The 15175-nt window shown below is 49.6% G+C and overlaps 1 protein-coding gene across 8 annotated transcripts in view; it reads left to right on the top strand.

Moving 5' to 3' along the window:
• Nucleotides 1–6809: 6809 nt before the first annotated feature.
• The window catches only part of Gtf2i (general transcription factor IIi), an 88504-nt gene continuing 80138 nt past the window's right edge, over nt 6810–15175 (top strand). For 6 of the 8 annotated variants that reach the window (XM_076839936.2, XM_076839935.2, XM_076839933.2 and 3 more), the window contains exon 1: nt 8656–9006. The gene's annotated coding sequence lies outside the window, so the exon portion shown is untranslated. Of the gene's footprint in view, nt 7012–8655; nt 9007–9554; nt 10034–15175 lie in introns of those variants that run through there. The other 2 variants (XM_076839932.2, XM_076839931.2) reach the window with 2 other exon arrangements.

The raw sequence follows: 15175 nt of genomic DNA, 5'->3' as shown, positions 1-15175 counted from the left end.
TCCAGGCTAGCTTGGGCAATTTAGTGAGACCCTGTCTCTGAAGAAAAACTGAAAAGAGTTGGAGATATAGCTCAGTGGTAGAGTGCATCTGGCGAGATGGTGCACACCAGTAATCCCAAAGGCTTAGGAGGTTGAGGCAGGAGGATCTAGAGTTCAAAGCCAGCCTCAGCAAAAGTGAGGTGCTAAGTAACTCAGTGAGACCTTGTTCTCTAAATACAATAGAAAATAGGACTGGGGATGTGGCTCAGTGGTCCAATGCCCCTGAATCCAATCCCTGGTACCCCCCAAAAAAACAAACAAAAAAAAAAAAAAAAAAAAAAAAGGAAAGGAAAATTTATTTCCCATGTAAAAGGCTTACACAGGAGAATAAGGAAAAAAAAACAAGACTTAATTGTGAAAATGCAAAAGACGTGAATGTTGTTTGCAGAAACAGAAATGCCAGTTGCTAATAGAAATATGGAAAGGTGCTCAGCCTGGCTGTGATTCCTGTGCCCTCGGCACAGCCTGAAGTTGCTCTCCACCAGGAGGGCTGGGGTGGGGCATGTTCCTACCCTGTCCAGGACAAACATACAGTCTGGGTGCATAAAGGTGCATCTCTGCGGGGCAAATTGGCAGTGTGGGTCAAAGTTTCCGCTACCAAAAAAATAATAAACACAAGCGGGTGATCTATACCTTTGATCTTTTAAAGTGATAATTTTGCTGCTAAGAGTTTGCTTTAGCCAGACCTGGTGGCTCAGGCCTGTAATCCCCGTGACTTCAGGGGCTGAGGCCCTAACAAGTTCAAGGCCAGTCCCTGCAATTTATTGAGGGCCTAAGCAACTTGGCAAGACTCTGTCTCAAAAGAAAAAGTATACAAAGGGCTGGGGATGTGGCTCAGTGATTAAGTGACCCTGGCTTCAATTCCTGGTACCAATATATATATATATATATATTATCACTGTCACGTCTGCAATCTAATCTTGGCTCCTTATCTCTATACTTCTTCTTTTTTTTTTTTTTTTAACAGGGAGAGAGAGAGAGAGAGAGAGAGAGAGAGAGAGAATTTTAATATTTATTTATTTTTTTAGTTTTCGGCGGACACAACATCTTTGTTTGTTTGTATGTGGTGCTGAGGATCAAACCCGGGACGCACGCATGCCTGGCGAGCGCGCTACCGCTTGAGCCACATCCCCGGCCCATCTCTATACTTCTTGTGTTGTCCACTGGAGGAGTATACAGAGTGTCAGATTCCCTTATCAGGTCTGCTTGGATGGGATGTAGTCTCCATTTGTCTTGGTGACATTCAGACTTTAGGGGCTGGGTGTAGCCCAGGTAGAGCTCTTGCCTAGTGTGTAAGACCCCCAGTGCCGTCCTGAGCAGCACCAAGGAAAACAACAACAACAACAACAAACCCAACCCTCCAGGCCATCCATGCCCAGGGATAGCTCAGGGACTGGTTTTGCCCTCAGTCTCTCAGGTGGTCACTTAGCCTCTCCCCACCCTGCAGCCTGTGGGCTGGTTTCCAGCACTTCCCACAGGTGATCAGCCAGGCCAGGAGCATTCCCCTGTGGTCCAGCTGTCCCCTTCCTCCCTGTGTGAACTCCATTGTGTGAATCCCAAGGCCAGGTCCCTCCCCAGGGTGGCTGATACAATACTTTCTCAGTGCCTGAAAAACAATGGCAACTGTTCTAAACAAAGCCCAGGGCTAATTGCACTGGAGACAACATGGTGCTTATTGTTTCCCCCACCCCCAATCCCATGTTTAAGAAGTCCCTTTTTTCTTACCTGAAAACTTTCCCCATGTATCTACCTTATAAATAATAAACACAAGGAGGTTGGATGCTGTATACCTTTGATCCCAGGGACTCCAGAAGCTGAGACTGGAGGATCCCAAGTTCAAGGCCAGCCTGGGCAATGAGCAAGATTGTGTCCAAATAAATCAAAAGTGCTGGGGATAATGGCTTAGTGGGAGAGCACCCCTGGCTTCAATTCCCAGTCCTGCAATTAATAAATCACAAATAATAAATAAGATAATACAAATATTAATAAACACAAGGTTAAAGGGGTTTTGAAAGGTTGCTATTCAGCCAGGGACAAGTGGTGCATGTCTATAATCCCAGCGACCTGGGAGGCTGAGGCAGGAGGATCATAAGTTTGAGGCCAGCCTCAGCAATTTAGCCATGTCGTAAACAACTTAGGGAGACCCTGTGTCAAAAAAATAAAATAAAATAAAAAGAGCTAGGGTAGAGCACCCCTGGTTCAATTCCCTGTACCAAATAAATGAGTAAATAAGATCAAGATGAAAAGGTTGCTATGATTCACTAGAAAAAGAGGAAAGGTTTAATAAATAACAAAGGTAAAGAATTAAGAAGCCGGTGAAGAGGGTAAAGGGAAAGGGAATCAACAAACTGGACACTAAGAGGAGGAGGAGGAATGCGGATATTTGTTCAGTTCTCAACCAAGATTTTCCTTCTCTTGATCTTAGGAATGATATCTTGCAAGAGTAGAGGTCAAGTGTTTTATTTGGAAAATTTTTCTTGACTCTATTTTTCTAATCTATGAAAATGAAAATGTTTCCCTGGAAGAACACCGTGCAATGTTCTTGACCGAGGCAGCCTCCGAAAAGATGGGCTGCTGGGATTCCTTATTCCTCGTGGACCAGCAGCATTCTTGATCAGATGATGTAACAAGTCCAACTTTCACCCATGATAAGTATCAGTCTGTGAACGGAAATTCTTGGAGAGAAGCTGTATCTGTGCTGAGGATCTCTGCGGACTCACTTTGATCTCTGATGACTAGGACATCTCAACTGCAGAGCCATGGAATGCTGTGGGTCAAGAACCAAACTTATCTGGGGCTATCTTAGCCCTTTAGGAACCAATTACCTTAACTTGTATCTGGCCTGACATTCTCCTGGCTAACAGATAAAACTCTGGGGATGTGTCTCTCAGCTTAGCAGAACTCTAGCCTCCACCACTTGAAGCCAAGAGTGCTTGGGTACCTGAACCCTCCAGAAGAGGTGCCCCTGCCTAGCTGTGGCCCCAACCTGATGCTCCCACCGGTGGAACTGGTAACGTATTCATTGAGTCTTTTCTTGGTTCTGTGACTTCTTCCACAGTGGAGCATGCCATTCAGGGTAACCTGATGGATTTGTGTTCCTGGGTCTTTCATATTTGGCTCAGGATAAACAATTTTCTTTCTTCCATTCTTTCTTTCTTTTTGCTACTGGGGATTGAACCCAGAGATACTTTTCCACTTTAAAAAAAAAAAAAAATTGAGACAGGGCTTTGCTAAGTTGCTGACAGTCTCACTAAATTGCTGGAGTCCCTGGGACTACAGGCATGGGCCATCATGCTGGGCTTCACAATAAGCTCTTTTCTTATTTCCTTAAAGCAGAGTTGTTATTCTCTAGTGACAAAAGAATCATGAGCATTTTATTCATAATTTATTTATTTACTGATACGGGGTATTGAATTCAGGGGTGCTTAACCGCTTTTAAGACATATCCCCAGCCTTTTTTGGGGGGCAGGTACCAGGGATTGAACTCAGGGGCACTCCACCACTGAGCATACCCCCAGCACTATTTTGTGTTTTATTCACAGACAAGGTCTCACTGAGTTGCTTAGCACCTCGCAGTTGCTTAGGCTGGAACTCTTGATCCTCCTGTCTCAGCCTCCCAAGCTGCTGGGATTACAGGCATGCACCACCGAGCCCGGCTTCATATCATATTTTAAAATGATGTTTCAAATGTTGAATAGTATTATCTATTATCCCCATAACACTTAACTGGGACTGAGGGAGTAGCTCAGTGGTACAGTGTTAGCCTAGCATATGGGAGGCCTAGGGTGGGATCCCCAGATCTCAAAAAAGAGATTTTTTTTTTTTTTTTTGCACAGTCTAAATATAGAGTCACAGAAAATTTATTCAGTTTGGGTCCAAATGAGCGTCCTTAAAAAGTCCAACTAAGCTTCACAAAGTGGTGCAGGGGCAGGCACTTGGGGTTTCCTACCCCAGCTCTCAAGGTCACCTGCTATTTAAAAGCAGTGACCAAGGCCAGAATCTGAGTCTCTGAAGATGCATGTGAGCTGGTGAAAGAGGTCACATTTGGACCACCTCTGGTTTGGCCACAGTCTGTTCGGCTTGGGGCTGCCTCACACAGCACAGAAGATTGGAGATGTCACATCATATGAACACTTCCCTGCAGGATTGCACACATCAGGCTAAACTTCAGAAAAAGAGACTAGCAGATGGGCGCAGTGATGCACACCTGTAATCCCAGTGGCTCAGGGGGCAAAACCAGCCTCAGCAAAAGCAAGGTGCTAAGCAACTCAGGGAGACCCTGTCTCTCAATAAAATACATGATAGGGCTGGGGATGGGGCTCAGTGGCCCTGAGTTCAATCCCTGGTACAAAGGTTGGGCCGGGTGGGGCTCAGTGGTGGCGCCTGCCCACTGTGTGTTCAGCTGGGGGTTTGCTCCCCAGCACCTTCCCTGCTTTTCCTGCCCTCTCAGTTGGGTGTACCTGACTTAGTACCTGCATCCTGCTGACTCTAGTGTTCAAGGAAGACTCAGTATCACACCATTCCTAGACAAAAATCAACTATAATTTTTCATCTGTTGTTCAAACCAAAACACAGCAATCTGATTCTAGTTTGGAAAAAACCTGGCTGTACAGAGGGATGTTTTCCAGAGTAGCTTATAGAATGGCCCCAAGAATGTGGCACTTGGACCAGTGAGGTGAGGGAGACACAGTCAAGGAGCAGCTACAGTGTTCTGGCAACTTTCCCGGGGAGCCGGGCCTTAGTGAAGGCTGAAGAACCCTGGAATTGATGATTGTGCAACATGACTTTGAAGGTTACAAGCTTCAGTGGCAGAGCTTTGAGAAAAAGACATCGTTTCTACAAAGTCAACATTCACTGACACAAAAGGACACCTTTTTCATTATAAGTGATTTAAACCCTGCTAATGTTGATTTAATGTTGATTTACAGTTTTTGGAATGGCTTCAACCTTAAAGAAGTTGGAAGCCAAGTGGGGTGGTGTAAACCTGTAATCTCAGAGACACGGGAGGTTGGGGAAGGGGAATTGCAAGTTCCAGACCAGCCTCAGCAACTTAGGGAGACCCTCAGCAACTCAGTGAGATCCTGTCTCAAAATTAAAAAGAGCTGGGGGGTTGGGGATATAGCTCAGTTGGTAGAGTGCTTGCCTCACAGGCACAAGGCCTTGGGTTCAATCCCCAGCACCCCCCTCAAAAAAAAGGACTGGAAACTGGCTCAGTGATAAAGTGCCTCTAGATTCAATCCCCAGTACCAAAAAATACATAAATAAACTGCATAAATAAATAAAGAAGAAGTTGGAGCTGTATATGAAGACGCAGAAAAATTCCACTCTGAGCAGTTAAGCAAAGAAATTCATGGAAGAAAGAGACTATCTTCCAAGCAAGTTTTCATGACAAAGGTCATCTTAACTAAATGGACTTCTGACTCACTAACTTTCCACACACTCCCAAATGCTACTCTTTAACTCCATCATCTCCTGTGAAATCTCCTTTCACTTGACTTCAACCTGAAGGCACCAATCCAGAAATGATCCTCTCTGTAAAATAAACACACTGACATCCAAAAGGGCTGAATGTTTGCATCCAGTAAGCTGGGTGCTCTAACAAATGGAGCTGTGGACTTCTCAAAAGTTATGTTTTTCCTAGATATGTCAGCTGCATGTAGTACAGTAGCTGCTCCCTTTTTGGAGGCTCCCTTAAAATGTGCATGGTTTTGAGTAGCTTGAATACTGTCTAGTTCCAACACACCCTGACATAACTGTGTCTTTGTTCAGTGTATCCACCTTGTATATGCTACCTGCCCTCTGGTCAGCAGTTGTCTCAGTTATCAGGTCTTTTGTTGGGAGTCATGGTTTCTCAATAGGCACATTCAAGTAACTCTTATTTCACTTTTTTTTCCCCTTTCAGTACTGAGGATTAAGTACTTTTGTATAGGGCTTTGAGCTTGTTAGGCAAGTTCTCTACTATTGAGCTATATACATTCCCAGCGTTTTTCCTTTTATTTTGGGACAGGGACTTTTTTGTGTGTGTTTGTGTTTTGTGTGTGTGTGTGGGGTTACCAGGGATTGAATTCAGGGGCGCTCCACCACTGGGTCATGTCCCCAGCCCATTTATGCATTTTATTTAGAGACAGGGTCTCACTGAGTTGCTTAGTGCTTCCCATTGCTAAGGCTGTCTTAGAACTCGTGATCTCAGCCTCCCCAGAGGTTGGGATTACAGGCCTGCGCCACTGGCCACTGACCTAGGCTGGGACAGGGTCTCTCTAAGAGGCCAAGCTTGCCCTTGAACTTGCAATCTTCCTGTCTCAGTCACCCAAGTGGTTGGAATTACAGAGGTAAGCCAATGCACCAGGTCTTATTTTACTTTTAACAATGGCGCCCAAGCTCAAGAGCACCCAAACCGGCAATGTGGATGCACCCAAGAGGAGCCGCAAAGTGCTGCCGCTGAGCGAAAAGGTGAAGGTTCTCGACTTGATCAGGAAGGAGCAGAAGTCCTACGCGGAGGTGGCCAAGATCTTCGGTAAGAACGAATCCTCCATCCGGGAAATCATGAAGAAGGAGAAGGAGATCCGGGCCAGCTTCACCGTGGCCCCCCAGAACGCCAAGGTCACGGCCACCGTGCGGGACAAGTGCTTAGTGAAGATGGAGAAGGCGCTGAGCCTGTGGGTGGAGGACATGAGCAGCCGGCGCGTGGCTGTGGATGGCAGCGCCCTGCGCCAGAAGGCGCTGAGCCTGTACCAGGACCTGAGCCAAGCGTCCCTCCAGAGGCGCGACGGCGGGCCGAGAGGAGGTCGTTCACGGCCAGCAAGGGCTGGCTGCATAGGTTCAGGAACAGGTTCGGACTGAAAGGCCCAAAGGGTGCGTCTGCCCAGGAGCAAGCTGCCGGCCCATTCCCCGCAGAGTGGGAAAAGTTGGTTAAGGATAGAGGATGCCACCCAAAGCCAGTCTCCCGCTGTGATGAGAGCAGGCAGAAGAAGGGTGAGTACAATGCCCCAGGTGTGCTGAGAGGAGAGGTGGGTCCACGTGGCTGCTTCCTGTGGACTGATCACGTTAGCCTCCTGCTGTTCCCAGTTCCTGCCTTGAAGTAGGTATGCTGAGGAGGAGGAAACGGGGGGGGGGGGCTTGGTACCCGGGGAAGACAGATGCAGGCCTCTCTGGGGGTCCTGGCGCGCACCCCTGTTGATAAGGGCGACTCTTGTAATGCAAATATGGGATTGAACTAAATATGACAGAATGCATGTGAAGTCTGAGTGCAAAAGTAAAGTTCTTTTTATGAAAACTTGTCGAAAGGCTCCGAATGGAGTAACAAAATTTTACTCACGAATAAATTAGGCAAGGTCAAAATGACTGTGATTGCGGGGGCGGGGGTCGTAAGCATGTAGATAGCCTCTGCTATCCCAGGGATCTTTAAATTCTTCATATTTCAAAGAAATCCAACATGGAGATCCAGAGGTGGCTTCCTGGGTGCGGTCCATGCAAGAGTGGAAAAGGGAACGGCAATCCGCGGACCCAGTTCCAAAGGCAGGATTTGGACTGACATCAAAAGACTGGCTGCTCGGAAAGTTTTCCAGAGAACCAGCGACAAAGAGGCTGGGAGGCTGGCCGGAGCCTCTGGTCGCCCCCTACCGAGGAGCGGGCTGGAGGGCGGCGGGCGCTTGGGGGGCGCGGAAACACCCCGAGAATCGCTGCATCTAGCGCTGTCCGCGACCGTCTAGTCTTCCAACTCGAGCCAGTTTGTTGTTTAACTTTGGAGTGTAACTTGGGTGAACAGTAAGATCTCACATTTTGAAAATATGCTGAATTCAGAAAAGTTGAGAAACAAAGAATAATGGGGAGGGGGGCGTGGAGCATGAGATTTGAGTTAATTTGCTTTGCTGCTGACCGAACAAACCGGGCCCCAGAGTCAGGTTTTCCGCTCCCACTCTGGCTTTTCGACTTTCCTTCCAAACGCTGAGCTATGCAGAGGAAAGGGCTGGGGAGGGGGCAGCTAGAAACTCGAACAGTGTCTTCCCCTCGCCTGCCCCAAGTTGGGGCAAGTCATTCCTAGCCGCCTTTGAGGCAAGTTTTGAAAAACGCTAACAGGACTCCTTTGTGTCCCGGAGGGTGGTGCAGGGCGGAGGGGCTCCCTTGGCGGAGCGGAGAGGGCGCAGGCCATCCCGGGGCTCCCCGGCCTATTCTTCGTGCCGGGCTTGCAATCTGCAGGGAATCGCAGTGCAAGAATGAGGTTGGAGCCTTGCTCGGCCGCGGAGGACGGTTGGGGCGCGGCTGTTCGGACGCCCGGGCCACGGCCGGTCTGCATTTCTGTTCCTTCGCCCTAGCTCCCCTCCCCCACCCGGGCGGCCGCGCAGGCCCCAGGTGCAGCCATGTTCTTGCTCCCACCACCCTCGCCTCCATTGACAGCCCTTGCCGGAGAGGGCCGGGCACCGCGGCTCTCGCCTCGTCCTCGGGTTCGGGGCTCCCCTCCGCGGAACCTTCTGGGAGTTGTAGTCCACAAAGCCCGCTGCCGCGTTGGCGGGGACCAATCAGGAACTACAATTCCCGCTGGGCGGTGCTGCGGGTGCGCACGCGCAGCGAGCATTCGAGGAACAAAAAAAAAAAAAAAAAAAAAAAAAAAAGGAGGAGGAGGAGGAGGAGGGTGAGAGAGAAGCACGGAGAGCAGAGAAAAGGGGCCACCCGGTCGCCCCCCCGCTTCCCCGCACGCGCTCTCCAGCCGGGCCGCCCGCCTGCTGCAGTTACCCCGGCCTTTCCCCTCTGTCCCCCGAGAGCGGAACGAGGCGCTGAGTGAGGCCCTGCCGGGGCGGCCATGCGGCGGTGACAGGAGCGCGGCCGAGACGCACGGCCCCCTCGCCCTCACCTCCCGTCTGCTCACAGCTCCCTCAGCCGAGGCTGCTCCGCGGCGGCCTCAGCGCGCGCGGCCCCCACTCCCGCCCTTCGTACTCCGGCCCCGCGCTGCCCGGAGGCGGCTGCACTCGGGTGAGTCCCCTCGCCGCACGCCTGGACCCCCGCCCCCGCCTCGGGTGCCATGGCGAGCAGGGCCTTTATTCGAGACTTTGCCCCGCTGGGGCCTGCGATTGGGGTGCCGGGTGCGTGCGGCCCGACGGCCTTCGGGGCGCACGGCCGCCCCCCGCCGCGGCAGACCCGGGCCGGACGGCCTCGGCGGCCGGGCGGCGGGGCGTGGGGGTGGGGCGGCAGCGGTCGCGGGGGACGGCGGTTGCACGCGCGCGCCGGGCCGCCGTGGGGGATGGGCGCGCGCCCGCCGGCTGGGGGGGCGCCTCGCGCGTGCGGCCCTGCGCTTGAGCGAGCGCGCGAGCCTCGCCGCGCTGATTGGCCGGCCGGCGGTGCGGGGGCGCGCGCGGTGCCAGGCCCGAGCCGTGGGGTCGCGCCCGTCGGGTGTCTCTGGGGCTCCTGCGCCGGGGCAGCAGACGCGCGGGATTGGCCGGCGGGCGCGGAGGCGGCGCCGCGCTGCCTGGCAACTGCGGCGGGGTCGGGCGCCGCGGGCGGGTTCCCGAGCGGTGGCCCAGCGCGCCGCGCCCCGCCCCGCCCCGCTCCCAGGTGTAGCCCGCAGTGGGCTTTGTCCCGGGCCGGCCGGGCGCGGCGCCCCGGAGGACCCGTCCGATTTTGGGGGGTGGTGGAAATACACACAATGACCGGAAGGAAGAACGCGGCCGAAAGGCCCTGAGCATAAGGCCGCCTGGCTCCGCCAGCACCGGACGGCGGGGTGCAGAGCGCCGGGCGGAGGAGGAGCGCGGTGCCCTCTGATCCCTGCACTTTTCTTCGGGAAGTTCTGCCTTTTCTCAAGCTGCCGCCGTTCGGCTTTTGCGCTCCTCTGCGGCCGAGAGCGGGACGCGGGGTCCCGTGGAGTGACGCTCCTCCCGAGCGCGACGGGAGCCGCTTCGCAGTGCCACCGCGCTGCAGACAATGGCCGGCCTGGCCCGCAGGGCGGCCCGAGCCCCTCGGCGCTCGCCCGAGTGAGGGGAGTTGGGTTGCAGTGCGGACGCAGGTAGAGAGCCCCGCGAGGCCGGCTCCCGACCCCAGGAGCTGAGTTTTCTTTTTTTTTTGCCTTTCGGTGGCGAGCATTGCCTGGGCTCCCGTGCCGCCTACTTTCCGGGTCTGGGTTCGCACCGTTAGGCGGCGTTGACTTGACTTCTGTCGAGGCCGGGAAAACTTCCTTGCCCTCGCTTCTGGGAGGCCTTCCAGTGTCCCGTGGGGACGCGCTGCTGCGTCGCGCCCCTGTCCACTCGTCCGCCCCTCCTCCGCGGGGGTCTGGCCCAGCCGCCGGGTGTGCAGTGCCCTTTCGTCTCTCCCTTTCTCCCCCGGTTCTGCCCGAGTGTCTTACGCGTACTTGTAACAACCACAGCTAACGACCTCGTGCGTCTCCTGTGCCAGAGATGTTATGTCGTAATAACCCCGAAATTCCACTCTGGATGAGGAGCGGGCCAGGAGAAGTGGCAGTTTGCACTTGCTTGCCCTGCAGGTGAACGCGGCGGGCTCGGCCGCGCGGCTTGTAGGACAGGCTTGGGTGGTGCCTGGGAATTCGCGTTTCCACTTGTTACCAGGTGGTGCTGTGGGCTGCTTTTCCCGGGTTTGTGCTGGGGAACCGTTCACGGTGGTGCAGAGTTAAGTGAGGTAAATCTATTCTAGATGTTTGCTCTTCCTTACTTTAAAATTAGATCTTAACCAAAAATAAGTCGAGCGGCTTACTGTAGATTGCTTGGAAAACTGGTTCAGAGTTAAAGAATTTTTTTGTTAGTCGTGATTACATTAATCTCCAGTTTAAGGAGGAGCCATGGATTTAAGTGCAGACAGTTTCAAAGGGGGGTTATGGATTTAAATGCAGAATTAAATTGGAGATCTAAATAGTTGGTTAATTTTCCCACTCATTTTTATTAGTTTATCCATGGTACAAGCTTTTTTTTTTTTTTTTTTGGCACTGCGGAGGGGACCCCTGAGCCTCCCCATAAGACACTTGTTTTATTATTTTCTCCCTCTCACCCTCCTCAGAGTCTCAGGTCTGGGTGGCCCTGCAGAGCTTGGCCCTGACACTGGAAGTGTGAAGGGTGTACATTTGATCTTCATTCTCCTTTTTTTGTCCTTCTGTCCTTCCTGGTTTCCCTCTTCACCTCTGCTGCAGTTTTCGTGTTTCTTCTTGCAGTCTTGTGTCTTAGTGTCCCCTCCCTGTGTCTGGCCCTCTGTGTCTGCTTTCCCCCGCAAGTAAGTAGTAGAAAGTCTGATACAGCCAGAGAATGTCAGAGTTGCTGGAGGACTGGCTCCGCTGTCCCTGGATTCTAACTTCATTAAGAACTATATACAGGGCCAGGCGCAGGGGTGCACGCCTGGAATCCCAACCCGGGGATAGTGAGTTCAAAGCCAGCCTCAGCAATTTAGGGAGGCTGCTAAGCAGCTCAGTGAGACCCTGTCTCTAATAAAATACAAAACAGGGCTTGGGATGTGGTTCAGTGGTCGAGTGGCCCTGAGTTCAATTTCCGGTAAACCCCCCCCCACAAAAAAAAGATTTGACTATATATAGGCTCTCTTTTTTGGGGGATCTTGGGACTAGACCCCATTGTGTTCCACTGCTGAGCTCATCCCCAGCCCTTTAATGTTTTTTGAAATTAATTTTTGGTACTGGGGATTGAACCCAGGGGCTCTTTACCCCCAAGTTAAATACTCAGATTTTATTTATTTAATTTTGAAGCAGGATCTCCCTCAGTTGCTGAGGGAGGGCCTTGATGACTGGCTGAGACTGGCCTTGAACTTGTGATCCTCCTACCTTAGCCTCCCAAATTACTTGGATTACTATGTGCCATCACATGTGGTTTGAGCCCTTTGTTTATTTTTCAGCTGTGATTTGCTTAGTTGCCCAGGCTGGCCTCGAACTTGCCATTGTCTTGCTGAAGCCTCCTGAAGTTGTTGGGATTACAGGCATGTTGGTGTAGGTGGCTTTCAAATAATTTTGTTCACTCAAACTGTGTATTACAGGAGGCCAACCTTCAGTTTACAGTAGCTATGAAAATACATGCTGGATACTTTGGCAAATTAAACTTATTGAGGAAGTAAAAATTAGTAGCCAGTAATAACTTCTAATATTGGGTACAGTGTTGATCTCTAATGAAACTCTAAGGACAAGGACATAGTTCTTCATGGGCTTCTCCCTTTGTGAATATGACATCGTGTGTACAGTGGCTAAGGAGAACATTTCTGTTGTGGTGGTGGTAGGGACTGAACCCAGGGCGTCATAGATGGTAGGCAAGTGTTCGGACACTGAACTATATTCTCAGCCCTGAAATATTTTTTTTAAATTTAGTTGTAGATGAACACACAGTATCTTTATTTTTGTGGTGCTGAGGATTGAACCCAGTGCCTCACACATTCAAGACAAGCACTTTATCACTGAGTTACAGTCTCAGCCCTCTGAAATTATTTTTGAAAGAAGCACAATATGTGAACATAGTAGGGTATAATTGAGGAATCAGAGAGTAGTGGAGTGTGATCCTATTTAGGGTAGCTAGTTGAAATGACATCTGGTTAGTTAGGTTAGAGCTGATGTATTTGTATAATGTGGACTAATCATGTCTATTTTGTAAATAGTGAATTTACAATCGAAAACTAGCTTTCTGGAGCTAGTTGCCCAACACATAAGTTCACTCCTATTTTTATCTTACGCTGTCATAAGTCTTAGAGGTAGTGCCTTCTTTCTCCATTGGGAATCTTGATATATTTGAAATAGAAATTAGAGTAAGGGAGTTAGGAATAATTGAAGATTTTTTTGCCCTAATTAAGGAAGTAAGAAAAGTTACCTTATTTGTGGTCAGGCCCCACTGTTTTATTAGAAATTTGACAGTTTTGGGCTGGGAATGTGATTCAAGTGGCTCGACTAGCAATCGTGAGGCACTGGGTTCCAATCTCGGCACAACATAAAAACAAAGTGAAGGGCTGGGGATGTGGCTTAAGCGGTAGCGTGCTCGCCTGGCATGCTGCAGCCTGGGTTTGATACTCAGCACCACATACAAATAAAAATGTTGTGTCCGCCGAAAACTAAAAAATAATATAAAATAAAAACAACAAAGTGAAGATATTGTGGCCACTTATAACTAAAAAATAATATTAAAAAAAAAAAAGAAATTTGGGGCTGGAGTTGTGGCTCAGCGGTAGAGCGCCCGCCTCGCTCGTGTGCGACCCTGGGTTCGATTCTCAGCACCACATAAAAATAAATAAACAAAATAAAGATATTGTGCCATGTATAACTAAAATATATATATATATATATATATATATATATATATAAAAGAAGTTTGATAGTTTGATTAATGAAACTGAGAAAATTTTGCTTAATATATTGTTGTAAATAACTTGCTCTATGTAGGTACAGGCCTTACTATTGACTCTCATGTAAATTTGCATAGAGCTTATCTATAGATTGTTCTCAGATCAAAAGTTGTTTTCAATGAGAAAATGAAATATTGGAACTGAATAGAATGAATAACTGCTCTTGGCTGTAGACTTTTGTAAATTGGTGCTGGGGATTGATTCATTGAGCTATATCCCCAACCCTTTTTAAAAAATTTGAGACAGGGTCTCACTAAGTTGCTGAGGATCTCTCTAAATTGGTGAGAGTGGCCTTGAAATTGTGATATTCTTGCCTCAGCTTCCCAGATCGTTGGGATCACAGGTGTGTATCACCAGGCTGTCTTAGACTTTTTACTTTATTTTTTGCCATGCCTGGAACCCAGGGTTTTGCACACGCTAGGCAAGCACTCTACCACTGAGCTACAACCCCCACTCTGGTCTTAAGACTTTAAAACACTGAATTACATTTCATTATCTCATTTATGAAATGATTTGACAAAGGAGGATGACAGATGGCCCATATTATGTCTACAAGGGGAAATGGCAGAGAAATTGATCATACAAGGAGATTTGTCGGCTTCCTTCCTTCTACCTGTTCTTTCATTGTTTTCTTTCTTCCACTTTTCCTTCTTTCTTTCCTAATAAGCATTTTAAAATGTGCAGTTCAATAGCGTTAATTCCATTCACACCTCTATTTCTAGAACTTTTTTTATCACCCCAAACAGAGAACTCCCTGTACCCATGGAATAAAAATGCCTCATTCCTTTTTCCAGCCCCTGGTAACTGCTAATCTGTTTTCTGTTTTTATGAGTTTGCCTATTTTATTTTTCTCTTTTGCAGTGCTGTCTATCCAGCCTAGAGCCTCATGGTGCTGGGCAAGTGCTCTGCCACTGAGCTACACCCCAGTCCTGCCTACATATTTCTTTTTTGGTCATGAAGATTGAACCTAGGGGTGCTCTATGCTGAGCTACATCTGCAGCCCTTCTTAATTTTTATTTTGAGATCTGTTCTAAGTTACCTAGATGAGTGTGGAATTTGTCATCCTCCTGCCTCAGCCTCCCGGGTAGCTGGGATTACAGCCATCCTGGCTTAGATATTTCACATAGTTGGAATAACAGTAATTGTGCTTTTGTGTCTGGCTTATTTTACTTAACATAATTCTACCATGCGGCCAGCGCAATGGTTTCATTAATGAGGTTCTTGGCATAAAAGTTAGCTAGCGAGATCGAAATAAACACACAGACTCAGTTACCTTTTTTCTATGACCAGGTCCGAGACGGCTCCCCTCTCTGGTTCCCTCCTCTAACCGCCTGGCAGGGCAGCAAGGATTACTCAGGGCTAGCAGGAGAGAGAGAGAGAGAGCACGCCAGGGAGTAGCCTTTTATTGGGGAGCAAGAAATTCAGGGGATAATTCCATCCAATGAAGGTTGAAGGGGGGGCCGCACTCCAAGGTCAGGGTCAGTGATTGGGCCTCCGGGGTCAGTGGTCAGTTACACCCCCACACGGACAGGTTCTCTCATCAGGAGAGGGCCGGGAAAGCTCCGACACAGCCAGAGCGCCTCAGACCCTAACCGGGAGTCACCCAGTCACGTGTGAGAATGGCTCCCGACACATAATGTTTTTGTTGCTGTAAGTTATAGAATGTTCTAGAACGCCAGGACACCTGGATTGTTTCCGCCTTCTGGCAGCTGTGCATAAGAATTTTGTGCATTGTCAGGTGTCACTGGAGTCCTTGTTTTCACATCTTTCTTACCTACACCTGGGAGCAAGAGTTGCTGTCATTGTGTGTGTGTGT

This window comes from Callospermophilus lateralis, chromosome 19 (genome assembly GCF_048772815.1).
Source record: "Callospermophilus lateralis isolate mCalLat2 chromosome 19, mCalLat2.hap1, whole genome shotgun sequence".
Lineage (NCBI taxonomy): Eukaryota > Metazoa > Chordata > Mammalia > Rodentia > Sciuridae > Callospermophilus > Callospermophilus lateralis.
Note: the sequence above shows the minus strand (reverse complement) of the source record. Positions and strands in the feature narration are given on the sequence as shown.